Here is a 6630-nt window from a genome sequence, read left to right on the forward strand (position 1 = left end):
AGAGAACACCACAACTCTCTGTCCCCTACTGACGGCGCTAACTTGCCTCGACATTGCCGGGAATGCGGTTGCTACCCGCTATTTTCCAATGTTAGTATTGTCGGCAGAGGCAAGGGAAAAGTTGAGCGCGAAATCCTGGAAGCGTTCTTCATTAGTATTCAAGGAGATGATTGTATCAGCAGTCCTTCTATCTACCTCATGCAGAAGGAACTTAGCTTCCTTTCGCAACGGCGTTAGATTACAGCTTATCTTTTGATGTAGGTTGCTGTTAACTGAGCTGCGCAAACTTTGCCACTTTTCCTGGGAGTCTGTTTTCTTCTAACAAGCACAGTTGCTAGTCCAGTCGTCGTGTGTGTGCCTCGTCTCTTCGCTGTGTCCCGTTTTTTGACTGGTTTTACTCCCAAAAATATATAATGCGGAGAAAAACGTCTGTTGCATTAGAGAAGGTCATTGCTCTTTGTAAATCGAGCTTACTTAAGCTGCACTAAAGAGGAATATGAACTCATCTTTTTTCAAGCGGCTGTGTTCGCACACACACCTCTACCTAATCCGTGCTTAGGTCTTAAGAGAAAAAAAAATTATATTGCAGGAACTGTAGAATCATAGATCGCTTCGCATTTTTCCGGTACTATCGTATTTTTATGATCGCTGAAAGTAGAAGCTAAAAAGGGCACAGGGGAGAGCGGGTTATATGAGATCCATTTCAAATTCCCCCTGCGCTTTACTTTTCGACCATGATGTTCAAAATGAAACACTATCACAATAACCAGCAGTGTATCTCCACTTATCAGTTCCATTTTTTTGAAAAAGCACTTCTGAGAACCGCTTTTGAGCTCTTTTGAAAATATTTGTACAGTGCGGGTAGGAACCGTAAACACTCGCAAGACGGATCCATAGGCCATGTATCGCCCAATTAGAGCGCGCTCAACTGTAAACACAGGTCTTGTGCAAACGGCCCTCAATGCTGCCTTAGCCATCGCTCTACGAAATCTCGAACAACGTTTTTCTTCGATCGTTGTTGTCCTTCGTACTTGCCCAGAGAAACGAAACGTTAGACGCTGATTTCTGCGACAATAATCTTTACGAATCTTTTACATTCACAGCTGCATCAGCGGACGAGAGGGTAAAAAGGGGCGGGCGGGGCATTGTGGTCAAAAGGAAAAGCATATACTTTGTTGCAGCTGAGAGAATCCTTGGCTTATTGGAACGTTGGTGCACAAGGCGGTTAATTAAAACTGCTTTTGAGCGTTTTCCTTTCGCCTTGGCAGCTGTATAAATAGCAACAAATACTCTTCGAAGAACATTTCACATGAGTGCGCTGGGCATTTTGCGAATAACCAACATGCATGCATAACCAACATGCGAGTGCAGTATTGCGGAAAAATGTTCATAATTTTTTTCATGAATTTCTAACTGGGCATAAGAATAGTGAATTTTTTTTTACCGTCACACGCGTTGCCACCGTTTTGTTGGGGGAAGTGTTTTCAAGCGTTAATGCGGCAGAAAAATTAAGAACAAGCATATTATGTATTTAAAATCAAATAAAAAGTGTGGTCGGTTCCCTATTCATTTACGCGCATAACGATTCGTAACTGGAACGTTGAAGTCACTGCTTCTTAGGCACAATCACATTGCAGATGAAGGCGCATGAAGAATTCGAGACATTTCACTACGGAATGCATGCTCCTCGTTCGACGATTGCCGGTGTCGTCATTTCGTTGCCGTCTATGTTGATGTCGATAACCACTGAGCCGTCGCAGTGGCTGTTATGCCAGAAGGCATATATAGGCCAAACTGGTCGATGCATTAACATTCGTCTAGGTGAACACCTCAATTCTCTATTAACTTTGGACAGATCAGTGCCGTAATTTAGGGAAAAGACGGTAAGAAAAATAGAAAGTGTCCCCTTTGCTTGATAACACAAAGAAGTTTCATCACCGGGACAAAACAACTAGAGATATAATCAAATAATATGTCATCAGAAACAAAAAGGTAAAAAATATGTGAGCCAGCCTTTTTTATTCCTAGTTGATAAACAGGTTTCATTTCTTGATAATTTATGATGATGACATGACATAGAAGGAGGAGGGGTGGTGGGAACGGCTATGTTTTTGCCACTGGTTCCCCACGTTGTGGATGAGTTGTTAATGTGCTATCTATTAAATGTGCAGTGTGCAAGTGCTCTATGGTTTTTAGCGTCGCAAGACTCGATGTATAAAATTCGCTTGTATTCTTTTTAGAAAACTAGTTGCGAGTCAGCACTCGTCGGTGTCGTCAACTGATTTGTTTCTCGTCTGTTTCGCGCTGTACCACCCACAATGAATTACAGTTAGTCTCCTCATTTATTAAAAGGCGTTCAGCAAATTGTAAGAAATATCCATATCAGCTTTTTTTTAATTTCTGAAACGCAGTTATCCTCGGCGCACTCACCGAGCAAATTTTGGCTATTCCGACGAGATTCATGCACTGGGGGCGTTGCTTCGCCTGCACGCTTCTAGAAAACGCATGCATTTCGGCGCTCTGTAGCCAACATTTGTTGTGCTACAGCGCCGAGGGTAACTGCGTTTTTGAATTCATAAAAACTAAAAACGCCCGACGCTTCCAAAGTCGGCTTGGGCTTCATAGCCGATAAAACGGATCTGTAGAGATAATGGCGTAGGCAAAGGAAGAAGGCGACTCAGAATATTTGACTGCGTTTTTTTGGCATTGAAGCAGACACGGGTCGCTGTAAAATAAGGTGCACGGCGGTCATTTCGTCACAGATGCCTGTTTTGGGTGTCTCCGCCGCAGAAGCGACGAGCGGGTTGGCCACAGCCCTTCCCTGCATGACAGGGATGTACTGTGCAGAATTGGTACGCCAGACCGAAAGCTTTGAGAATAGCCGCCTTCTAGCGAAAAACTGTTTCACGTGTTCTTTTACATCCGGGTTGCCCTGTGAAACCAGCGTGACCTCATACTCTCAAGGATACCAGGCGAACTGTCAAATGGTTTTTAACTATGCGTGCCTGCTGAGAACTACAGTTGAAACCATGGAAGCCAAGCGCACTTGCAGTGGGCTGTGGGCACCGAGGAGGTTGGAGAGCTTGGGTAATGCAGGTTTCCACACTGAATCGGTACGGTAATTCTGCGAACCGTTAAAAATTAGCATTCGCAGAAGGAAATTCCCAGTAGCGTCCTTTCAGTTTCCTTATATCGCATTGGAGGAAAATTCTACTTCGCGACAGCAAGATATTAAATAAATTTTCTTCTCAGAGAGCATCCAATGACTATGTAATTGTTTCGTTGTATCAAATATTTTGTTATTCACCGTTTACTAATAGCGAGATTTGGTTATATACTGACCATTTCTGACAGCCTTGAACCCGCTTTATATTTAACTGAGAGCAGACTGGGCCGAGAGAACAAACATGATTTAATGACATGCTAGTCGAACTCAAGAGGAAGAAATGGGCTTGGGAAGGGCACATAGTGCGAAGGCAAGATAACCGCTGGCCTTTAAGGGTATCGGTGTGGATTCCAAGAGAACGCAAGTGTAGCAGGGGGCGGCGGAAAGTTAGGTGGGAGGATGAAATTAAGAAGTTTGAGGAGATAGGAGGGCTGCAGCTGGCATAGGACAGGGTTAACTGGAAGGATATGAGAGAGACTTTTGCCCTGCAGTGGGCGTAGTCATGTTGATGATGATAATGGCATTCCTCACAGTTCTCGTCGGGACATTGTTTTCCTGCGCGGAAGCCAGTCGAGTAGAAGGGATGCTTCTCGCCTTCTTCTACTTTACCTGCAGGACACGGATTTGGCCTCCACATGGTGACCTCAGGAGTGTCTATTTGGGTTTTTGCGGACAGTGTTTCTGTGATTTATATTTAAGTGTCGCTACGGTGGAGCAATTGCCGGCAGCAACTGCAAGGCTAATCCCACCGGTAGTTTACAACCAATCAACTCAACTCAACTCATTCATCCTTGACCACGCACACCTCGTTTATATTTTCAAAGATCAGAACACAGACCAATTACTATGCCCACGCGATAAGCGGCCACACGCGCCTACATACCAAGAGCAAGATCTATACTGGCTGTCGACCAATGCTTGCTAAAAACTTACGCTCACATTAAGCTGGCAATCAAGTGGAACCAACAGCTGTCGGCAGCTGGTCAGATGTATAACCAGGCTGCTAGTTCACCGCTTATAGCTGGTTTCTTCTTTCGCATATGGCTAAATACTATTCCTAACCAAATTAAGGCTACAGTTTCAGAGTAAGCTCCTTTGTGACTTTGGGTGATGCTCAGCAGAAATTATCGCGAACAGGCGGTATTACCTTTCATGCTTAAAGAAGAAAGAATATCCACGAACAAATCTTAACAATCAAATGCGTACGAGACAACGAGAGAGCAGAAAAAAAATGCGCATTATAAAAATTGTCACCAACAAATAGCACAATCAAATACTATTTCAAAGGCTGAGCACGAGTAGGGCCCAGAAAGAGTTCCAAATTTATATAGTGTGCGGAAAAAACTTTTCTTCAGCAAGTTGGAACGATAACTGAAAGGCGAAGTGTATAGGTCACGATGAATGTCTATTATTGGTAGTTTGGAAACTTTTAAATAGTTACCGTTTGCCCACAGGATGTCGACTCCGTCGGAAAGTTGAACGCAGAGGACGCAGTCGGGGCTATAGCCACCAGGAAACATGGCGGCATACGGGGCTGGCGCAGGGAGGAAGAGTGGTTTGAAGCTTAAGCCAAATGGCCGTTTCAGATTTTATGAACGATTCATCACTCTGTAGAAACCGGAGTAGTTCGAGTCTGGGGAAAAATGCTTTCGACGTTCTTGTGAACAACGCCGATTTTGTTATGGTAGAGAACTGCGGGATTTTTGAAGGCGTGTGTGCAGTATTTTCCAGGTGATTTCGTGCGTTAGAGGTAGGAACCTGACGAAGCGCTAGCCACGACAGGAGAATCGGCACTTTAAGGAGCAATAACGGCACAGTATGCATACATTCCTGGAATAGAGTAGCCAAGTGTACTAAAGATCGACATGCAAGTTATTGACGTCAGATGAGTCAGCCGGGATGCATCGGCGCATACGCATAGCGGCGGCGGTGCCGACAGCAGCGCCGGGAAGGAGGGGTACGTTGCTCACATCGCCGACAAGGTATACTTCGGCGGGCCCCCACAACATTGCGGGACTACGCCAGACGAACGACTGCGGTGAGAAACAAAGGCTCTGCTTTTCCGTGAGAACTGCGGCGTCATGTGGAGGGAGCCGTTTGATGATCTTTATGAAAGTGGTGACACTTTCTGCAAGTTTATATTGGTCAACAGACAGGCTGGATCAAGCCAAGGCTTCCTTGCTTGTGTAATACTGCCACTGTACCGGCAGCAAACTCGTCATCGCAACCGGAAACCTGGGCCGTGCCGGCAGAATAGCTGCGAGAGAGCACCGGTAACTCCGCCTGCGGTGTCACAGCTCAAATAGATTTTACGAGTGATCACCTGGCTGGAGAAGATGATAGGTTCCGCAGCTAGGGACATGGAGCTACAAAGTGATATTTAACTAGCCATATGGCATGAGTGCGAGTAAAGCGTACTGAATTCTGGTGGTGTTTCTCACACACTCTCACGCACTTATTCTATACTCCTGAAAATGCGTAAAATAAATCTTGTCTACTTCTCACTTAATCTCCCACCCCTTTCTCGTCATAACTTTTGTGCACCAGCCTTTCGAGAGGGGACCTGTGGGCCTCAAAACTGGCTGAGAATACCCAGGCGAGCCAAGGGCCCTGCGTTCGTAACGCAAGTGTGTGTACCGTTCGTTTTGTCCTGTGTTAGCTCTATAGCATTTTTTTGCGTCAAGAGGCTTGAAACTCAGAGCGAGGAGTGAGCGAAGAGAGATGTAATTGGGCTTTCATGGAGGAGGTGTTAGAACAGCACGAGTAATTTGAGAAAATGAACCCAGTAGCACGATTCTGGACAGATTCAAGAGCTTTAGTGTGTTTAGGTTCGTGGGGATCAAAGGTAGTATTGGCATATTCAAGTTTACGTCGCAAAAGTGTATATAATACAGAATGTGTCACGATCAGGTTACAGCTGAGGTATCTAACAGCTCAGTTATCAGAGTAAATTACTTGATTGACGTGGCAAGACTATATTAAATCATTTGTGAGGTGAACACCAATGTACTTAAACGAGTTAGAAAAAGGGAACTATCATTTATTTTGTAAGTAGAAGATGGGTAGTTTTGGCGGTGGTGGAAAGAAATCAGTACAGTATTAGTGGTATTCAAAAATATAAGCAACCTTGCACACTCTTGTTGCATATGAGCTAGAGCACGGTACATAATTATGGGCACAGGTAAGGTGTGTGTAATCTGTCCCACGTGTCCCACGGTAGAGACATTGGAAACATCATGCAGGGTGAAAAAGTACTTTCTAAAAGAGACTCCTACGGCTTATTTAGGGTACCTAAACCATAATTTACAGAAACAGGCACTCCGCCTTTACTCAGTGGCAGTCAGCACGCTGCACTCAATAGGAACGCGAGAAGGTCTCTGTGTCTCTCGCTCAGGATTGTAGCTATTCTTGGCTCGATCAGGCACTTGTCTGTGATATTTCTCGAACAGGCAGGTATATCGGTG

Source organism: Amblyomma americanum, chromosome 3, assembly GCF_052857255.1.
Source record: "Amblyomma americanum isolate KBUSLIRL-KWMA chromosome 3, ASM5285725v1, whole genome shotgun sequence".
NCBI classification, from domain to species: Eukaryota; Metazoa; Arthropoda; class Arachnida; order Ixodida; family Ixodidae; genus Amblyomma; species Amblyomma americanum.